The 9,040-nt window shown below is 39.1% G+C and overlaps 1 long non-coding RNA gene across 3 annotated transcripts; it reads right to left on the minus strand.

Moving 5' to 3' along the window:
- Window positions 1-2,240: 2,240 nt before the first annotated feature.
- LOC105357208 lies at window positions 2,241-8,775 on the minus strand. 3 transcript variants are annotated; one of them, XR_911235.3, is made up of 4 exons: window positions 7,338-8,775; window positions 7,174-7,256; window positions 5,846-5,965; window positions 2,241-5,748 (listed from the first exon to the last, which is right to left on the minus strand). It is a non-coding gene; the product is annotated as an uncharacterized LOC105357208 (long non-coding RNA). The 3 variants fall into 3 exon arrangements; XR_911236.3 differs by having other exon boundaries at window positions 2,242-5,748; window positions 5,846-5,955; XR_002293219.2 differs by having other exon boundaries at window positions 5,846-7,256.
- Between the last annotated feature and the right edge of the window lie 265 nt (window positions 8,776-9,040).

Raw genomic sequence — 9,040 nt, forward strand, 5'->3', positions numbered from 1 at the left:
CAGAGACTCATCACAGGAGGAGGTCTCGATCTGCTTCCAAACGAACTCTGGTTTGCTTTGCTTTGTTTATCTATGATGAATTAGAATCGGCTTTTTTCTGAAAATGATGAGAATCTTTTGCAGGGGATTACAATTCTTTTTATTTTTAGGAACAACCACTGACAGCAAAAAAACATACCTTTTTTCAAATTTGTTGTAATACACAAGGGCTGCTTGGTGGCACTGTGGTTAGTACTATAGCTTCACAAATCACAAATTCCCACTGCGACTTTTCTATGTGGGTATATCCAGGCACTCCGCTTCCTCCCACAGTCCCAAACCATGCTTTATAGGTTGATTGATTACTCTAAATTACCCCTAAGAGTGACAAAGTGCGTATGGGTGTGTGATTGTATAGCTACAGGCTGTCCAGACCCTGCTTTCGCCCCACAATAGCCAGGCTCTGGCAACTATGTGACCCTGAAAGGGATGTAGTGGGTTAAGAAAGTGGATGGATTGATGAAATACACAAGTGGAAAACTTAAGTGAGCCTACTCTGAGGACCAACTGATGGATAACAGTCTATTTTGAGTTGTAAGAGAGACATTTGTCTTTTACAGACTGTAAGAACGTTTACAAATTTAGACATAGAATAATATATGAACAACTTTGACAAATACCTCCAAACAGGATGAAAGCTAAACTGTAAAACTATTACTAAGGATGGAACAAAAACAAGACAGTTGACTGGACAAAATGAATAAAGAACAAGATCTTAAAAGTACTGTGGGATGACTGACTAAAAGACAAAGAGTTCTAGGATGATTAGCAAAGAAATCATGTAAGACTGAGACTGTTACTTTCACATGCACCTCTACCTCTTCCAACCCCTGACGCAGTATTGTTGCAAGTCATATCTGTCTCAGTTGACTCATCTAACTCAGGACAGGACAGGAACAGGAAACAGGTTGTTTCTACCTTCTGTACTGGGGGAATACCTCTTAAATCCAGTAATTAATAAGTAGTATGGCCCACTTTCTTAAACAGGGACTCTTATTTTTCTTTTAAAAGCAGTCTGATATACCAAAAAGTTATACTGTATGTTATTTTAAATAAATTATATGTATAATGGTGCAGAAAAAAGGTATTTAAAGCAGAAAGTTAACCTCAAGACTTTATAATGTAACCCTGGTTGGCAATGATAGAGGTCAAAGCATTTTTGTAGGTCTTCATAGGTTTTCACATCCTGTAGCTGCTATTTTGGTCCATTTATTCATTTCATGCAGATCTTTTCAAGAGCGATGATGTTCAGGCTTTCTGGGCAACACAGACTTTTAACTCCTTATTATTAAACTCCTTATTATCTATTGGATTGAGGTCCAGAGACTGGTTAGACTACTCCAGAACCTTACAATGCTTTTTACGTAGCCACTCCTTCTTTCCCCGGGCAATGTGTTTGAGGTTATTTTCATACTGGCAGATTCAACCATGTTTCATTCACAATGCTCTCCCTGATGGAAGGAGATTTTTGTCAAAGATCCCACCATACATGGCACCATTCATGCTTTCCTTAATATGGATCGGTCATCCTGCCCTCTTTTCAGAAAAGCAGCCCCACAGCATGATGTTTCCACTACCATGCTTCACTAGGGGCATGGTGTTCACAATTTTTCCCTCTCAAATACAGCAAGCAGTGTGTCTACTGCATAGTTCCATTTTGATCTTGTTTGATGGCATGCTGTTTTCCTAGTCCTCCTCTGGATCATCCAGATGATTTCTGGCAAACTTTAGGCGGGCCTGGACGTAAACTGGGTTAGGCGGGGGGGGGCTTTTGGAGCACTTCAGGATTCGAATCAACAAGAACATAGTGTCTTCTTAATAGTAACCTTTTTAACTGTAGTCCCAGCTCTCTTCAGGTCATTTTCCAGTTTCCCCGTATAGTTCTGGGCTGTTTCCTCACTCTTCTCAAGATCAATTACACTCCACCTGGTGAGATTTTGCAGTGACCTCAAGGTTGGTGGAGATAGTCAGCGATGTTTCATTTCTACCACATTCTAATAGTTGCTCCAACAGTTAATCTCTTTCCATCAAGGTGTTGGTGTTTGTTTTATTGTACATCGGTTTGTCCCAGTCTTGCTCGGGTGTGTAATCTTGTCTCTGGTGTCTTCAGACAGCTCTTTGGTCTTGGTCGTGATGGAGAGGTTGCAGTCTGACTGTTTAAGGGTGTGAACAGGTATCATTTATTTAGATATCCAGCTCAAACAGGTGACATTGATACAGGTAGTGAGTGGAGTATAGAAGAAGAAGAAGTAACAGGTTTGTGAGGGACAAAAGTTCTGTTTTATTTGTTGGAGCTAAATTCTTGTTTTTTGCACGATTATACAAATTCCATGAACATCATACAGCGGGATTGTACCATACCTTTGACGAATACTACAGACCTCTCTCATCTTTTGAAGTGAGACAACTTTTAGAATGATTGACAAATACTTCTTTGCCCCACTGGTAAATAAAAGAATCGACTCAGATGACAGTCATTTTTAAAAGTTCATATCCAAGTGACAATATTTTAGAACCCTAGCACTTGAGAACACAGGTATTCAAACCCACAATAAAACATTTTAAAGGCTTTATTTCTGTGGCATTAATCAGTGCTTGTTACATGTTGTATGTGCATGCCATGGCACCAATATGTCATGTCTTTTCTCATTAACATTTCCAAGCCTCAGTGACTCACTTAGCAGGTTGGACTTGTCAGTTTTCCCTTCAGGTCACCGCGACTAAAACATAACTTCCTCAGGTTTTATATGAGTAGCACTAGCTAAGAACAAGGGAAGACAGATGTTGTGTTTGTTTATATGTTTATAATGTTTATGATTATAAAGGAAAGCTCAAAAAAATAATTACTTTCATCGCTCTGTTATAAAAGCCATCAAAATCTTGAAAATGTCCGTCTTCGTTCACATGATCCTACCTTTACCTAAGGTGGGGTGATTATATTTTTCTTATTTTTTCCCCTCTGGAATCAGGCTTTTTTTTTTAGGAGTTTTTCCTTAAAGAAGCAGAGGATCTAAGGGCAGGGATGCCCAGTTAAGCTAAATCTGTTTAGTTTAGTTAAGGAATCAGCTATTATATTTTGTAAAGGATTTTAGGATTTTTACATTTACCGGTGTGAAGCCCATTGAGACAATAATTCTGAGCTATATAAATAAAACTAAATTAATTGAATTGAATGATGAAAATAAAAAAAATTACCTTCAGTCCCAGGACTAGGACCTCCTGTCATCACAGAACCCTGATCATCTCACACTGCACCAACATGCCTCTGACAACAGGGGGTGTCCTCCTCTCAGGAGCAGATTGTTTACCCCCTCATGCCTTCTCTTCTTCTTTTCATTCAGAATATAGTACGTTGATTGTTTGCTCCCAACCTTAGTGAATATGGGGGTAGGGAAAATCGATTCCGCGATGTATCGCGATAGTTCATTAGGTGATATTTGTACCGATTTAAAATACTATCAGGAGGATATTTATTCAATTATTTGAGCTTCTATCAGGGTCTGACTCTTGTTTTCCAGTTATCCCCTGACCGCTAGTTGGCAGCACTGCACATTGAGGCTCTTTGATCTGGTGTACACCACACATAATTACAAGATATCAGCGAGAACCAGCTTGTTTTGTTAAGGATCTTAGCCACATTAAAGCGCTCTCCTTCACCCTGTCATGTTGCCTCATCACACTTTATTGTTTCTGGAAAGAATTGGTGTTATTTTTTCCCCGTTAGTTTTGAAGTACTGTTCAGGCTCCTGAACCGCTTAAAATTACTGAAGAAGCTACATTAAGTAATGTTGGAACTAAACATTTTTACTATACATACAGAACATGTTTTTGCAAGAGCAACTGCAAAACCTAAGCAAATATACAATAGGAGCATACCTGAGACATTTTCTACAAAAATGACCAACAATATATTCACGCTCATCATGTTATAAAGTTAAATTTAAAAATGAGAAAGAAAAAGTTGGTACACTGAGGTTTTACTTTCTTGGGGTAAAGAACAACAATTATTTTATTTTAGTTCAGTTTTCAGTTTATTGCGACTATTGGTAACTTCATTTGCGTCTCTTTTCTTTTTTTAATTTTACCTGCTTTCTGTTCTGTTATTTTCCACAATTTCAAGTCTTTCTTTGGGTACAATTTTGCAAGAAGAACAAAACTTTACCTTTGCTTAAATAAAGACTCAGACTGATTTTTAACTGTGACTTTTGTGATAATGAAGGAATTATCACCCATGATGGCATCACTACCATACTACCACAAGAAATTGTATCCAAGGGTGCAAAGTTGCAACATGTTTGATTGGCTAGACTGAAGATGTTTATCTTTGGGCCTTTATACTTGATTGGTGGAGACAGTTCAAATATTTTTGGAATGCAAGAGTCAAAGGGTATAGAGACATTTTTTTTTACGTATTTCGCAATATAATGTTTGTGTTCCTAGGCAAGTTAAAGGTGATGTGAAACAGCTCATTGTATCTGACAAAAATGTTCTCAATACTTTTTCCTTTTACTCAATGCAAGATTTTTAGTTTGGACATTGATTTTGTAGAATGTACGCTGTTGTTCTAGATCTCTCCTCTGCTGTTGCTTCTCTCCATGCCCCAGTTGCAGCGCTCTGGGGCAATTGATGTTGGGAGCCCTCAACACTGCCTGTACTCCGTACTTCATCTCTGATCCATCCAGCAGGGGCTTTATTTGGCACCATCCATGGACTAGCTGCCAAGTGTGGTGCAATTCTTTTCCTCTTTTTTGCTGTCATTTTTTTATTTCTGTAAAAATCTCAATTATTGTAGATGTTTTTTAATTGGGTTTTTTATTCTTTCACAACCACCAATTTTTGCCAGCATAAATGTTCATTATTTTGAGATTTTTTTACTTTTTATTTTACATGTGCGGTTGCTTTGAGAGGGTTGCGTCAGGAAGGGCATCCGGCGTAAAACATTGCCAAGTTTACCATGCGACTCGTTCGCTGTGGCGACCCCTTATGGGAAAAGCCGAAAGAGAAACAACATTTTACATGTGCTGAATGTATTGGTTTTTTATCCTTGTCCATTTTTTAAATTTTTTTTTAAAATTCCACTTTCTCTTGAACTTTTCTTGAATGGGTTTCTTGTCCATTGTTGCCTCTAAGTATGTTCATAATCCTGAGATGTGTGTTTTTTTACTCCCTTTTGCAGCATGTGGAGCTTTTCCTTGTTTGCATTTTTCTTACAATCTTTACAATATTTTTTAACCTTTTTTTGAGTGAGATATTTTCTTTTTTTACAGCATGCATGTTTATCTTTTTGAGTTTTTTTATTTTTTATTTCACAACAAAAAAACAAAACAATATTTCTTGTTCTAGGTATTTCTGGTCGGTGGAAGTATAATTGAACTTGCCTCTGTTAATAATTTCTTTTAATAAAAAAAAAAAAAATCTTCATATTTAAGGTGTCTAACTAGATCTGTTACTTTTAGCTTTACAATTTTAACTTCTATTTACAGTTTTTTAAAATGCCAATCATAATTTAAACAACCCATTGTGGGTTGTGCGCGCTACTCCCCAGCTCTAGCTCTCCGTGAAGACAAGGTAAAACTCCATGTAAAGCCAATTTAAGAAGAACCCTCGGGAAAGGCAATTCAAAGAGAGATCTCCTTTCCATCGATGGCTGGAGGGTTAAAGGAGCTGCAGAAATAAAGCTACTGTAAAGAACAAACAGCAGCAGGAGACCTGGAAGATAGAAAACAGCATGTTGTTAGTTTAAACTGCAGTAACTTCTGTTTTGTGGGTTTATTTGCTTAATGACATAAATCTGTGTTTTATTCACCTCAGTCTTTGTCTTTCAACTGCTCCCTGTAGGGTCACCTCCGCCAAGCATCTGTCTTCATCAGGTTCTGTCCTCTCCCTCCTCGCTCACTCCAACCACAACAAATGTTTCTGAAAAGAGCTCAAACACAGAGACAACTTATGAGTGAGTAACCCACATCAAAACATTATTCCATGCATTCTTTAGAGCCTAACCCCTACCCTGATACTTAATCTACCCCTTACCCGTTTATCCATAACCCAAACTGAAGCACAAATAGCACTAGGCTCTAAATCTAACCAACTATATTGCATTTTGTCTTACAAGGAGTGGTCCAATGTCCTAACAAAGCTAACAAGGCTAGTGCAATGCTTTCTAAAATCTGTCCTCAAGGATCTCTGCCCTTCATGTTTGACAATTTCCCCCTGACTACCACACCTGATAATGACTCACAAATATAAGTAGAAACTAGCAGTGTGGCAGAAATGAGGATAAAAGGTCAGGAGCGAGAAAGCCTCATGTTAGATGTTTTAGAGATTAAACAATAGAGAAGCCAGATTGACATGGTTTAGATTTGGTAAGAGGATAGAGAGTGAAGAAAGGATGCCAGGATGAAATAACAAACGGTAAAACGGAAAGCTCCCAGAAAGAAGGCTTGGAAAGAACGAGTAAATTCATAAAAATATGGAAGTGGCACATTAGGACATTTACAGTTTAAAAAAAAATGAAGAAGAGAAAGAAGATAACAATGGGACAAAAAACAGGAACTTGAAGGTACAAGAAGGGAAACACCAATATGTAACAACAGGAAACCAATTCCAACAATAAGACTTAAATTTTGTCCTGAACTGACAAAAAATAAATAAATTTAAAATTGCAAAAATTACCGAATGCCTCTAAGATCGATAGTTTCTGACAATAGGGGAGTACCCGGAGAGAACCTCTACCCTCTACTTTATATTTAGACTTTGCGACCCTCTACACACACTAATGTAACTTCACGTTTCACAATCTCTGTGTTGCCAATATTCTCGGAGAAAACCCCATGTGCACTTTTAATTTAGACCCTGATATTGTTCTAATCGGTATTATTTTTGGTTGAATTAAACAAATAAACAATAAAAACCCTCGACACACATTAAGGTCTGTTCAAGTTTGCTAATCTCTGTGTTGCCATTTATTTCTGATTTAAAGGGGAAACCGGAGTGGCCGAGAAGAACACTTACGGCGTACTTTTAATTTGGACTTTTCTATGGTTCTAAAAGAAATCTATAGATATGAAGTGTGTGTGTGCGTGTGTGTATGTATGTTTGGCATGTGTGTGTGTGTGCATGCTAATTTCATCTCACCCATGGATGCAGCAGTAGGTCAGTCAGTTTGGGCCAGTCCTCCAGGTAGATGGTCATACATATTGGCAATAACCTTTCAAAATCTGAACAGAAAGGAGAATTACCGATGAAGATGAGAGCTTCATGTGCTCAAAAAAAAAATCAGTGAGCAGAGTTTTTCTTACCTTGTGACAGGTGTTTGCTGATCTTCACCATCCCTCTGAAAAATGCTCTTGTTAAAAACGGCTCACATTGATGCAAAGCTTCATGTAGAACCACACCCAGCTGCCACACCGTGGTCGGTCCAGCTCTGCAGCTGCAGTCAAATAGAAACTCTGGGGGAGCATGATTGGGCATGTCCAAAAAACACAAGCTTCAAATAAGTTTATGCTTGTTAAACGTTTTCGTATTTGCAGATGCAGATCTGTTACTTGCAAAGACTTTGTAACAGGATCGCTCCTTGGTGACGCAGCTTACTCCAAAGTTGATGAGACGAGCACGTGGGACATCTGAGCTTAGTCTCAATCAGGATTTTTCAAGAGTTTTATGTCCCGATGAAAGAGGTTTTTCTCCTGAAAATCTATTGCAGTATTGACCAACTATTTCATTATGATCTAAAAGAGATAAGTGAGGAAAAAGAGTTGACAATAATTTGCTTCTCAGGAGTGCAGTGTCTGTTTTACCAACTAGATTTCAGGCCATGAGCATACCTTCCACCTCAGGAAGTTTCTTTAGAAGTAGAGTAAGAACATCTGAGGCTACGAACACAATGGGCATTTGACGCACGTTCAAAAACTTGCGTTTAACCCACCGTGCTCACACTTGACAAGGAGTGCATGTCCACCAGTGCATGTCCACCACTTACAGTTGAAAAATCTCACAATTTGGGCACAAACAGAAAAAAACGTCCTTGCAATAGCGGATAGGGATTGCCATCATTCAGGAGAGTGGCCTTGGCTTATCTTTATTTGAACAACAAACGCAGAAATTGAAAGGTTTGTCGTGGCATCTGGGTTCACCAAACAAACTAAATCCATACGTCAAATCCAAATCGAAAAGGGCATTTTTGTGCATTTATGTAAACTTTTCATTGGAAGTGGCCACCAAAACGCCAGTTGCCGAGGGAGATGTGAGCATAGCTGGAAACTTCCTTTGCTACCTATACAAGCCAACATGTCTGTAGATGGGACTGGTCTCTCTGTAACTATGGTGGGTTCGCTGTGCAGATTGTATCAGTCCAGCAGAACGACTGGTGCTGCTTTTTCAAATGACTGACTTGCTGCATCTTTTAGTTTGGACATAATGGCCACCTCCATGAAGAGCCAATGGTCATGTTCATCCTGGGAAATCACAGCAAAGAGAAGATGAGGAGGAGATGCTGCATACAGAAGCACACTGAGAGCAAAGATCTTTATCAGGCTTTAGCTGCTCATCATGGGTCACACTTACCTTGGCTTTAATTGGAGATGGGAATGTTTGATGGCTCCCAGCAAGACATAAACATCTCTGGTTCAAAAAGTTGAAGGTGACATGACCAACAGGAGACAAACTCAGACTGTTCAGATAAAACCTTTAACAGGATTCAGAAATTCATTCATTTTCTATACCGTTTTTCCCTTTCGGGGTCACGGGCTGCCGGAGCCTGTCCCGGCCACTTATGGGCGAAGGCAGGGGACACCCTGGACAGGTTGCCAGTGTGTCGCAGGGTAGAATGTCCACAATCACACATCCATTCACTCTCACAGTCATACCTATGGACAATGTAGAGTTGCCAATCAACCTATGAAGCATGTTTTTGGATGGTGGGAGGAAGCTGGAGATCCCGGAGAAAACCCACCCATGCACGGGGAGAACATGAAAACTCCACACAGAAAGGTCCCCTATTGAT

This window comes from Oryzias latipes, chromosome 3 (assembly GCF_002234675.1).
Source record: "Oryzias latipes chromosome 3, ASM223467v1".
Lineage (NCBI taxonomy): Eukaryota > Metazoa > Chordata > Actinopteri > Beloniformes > Adrianichthyidae > Oryzias > Oryzias latipes.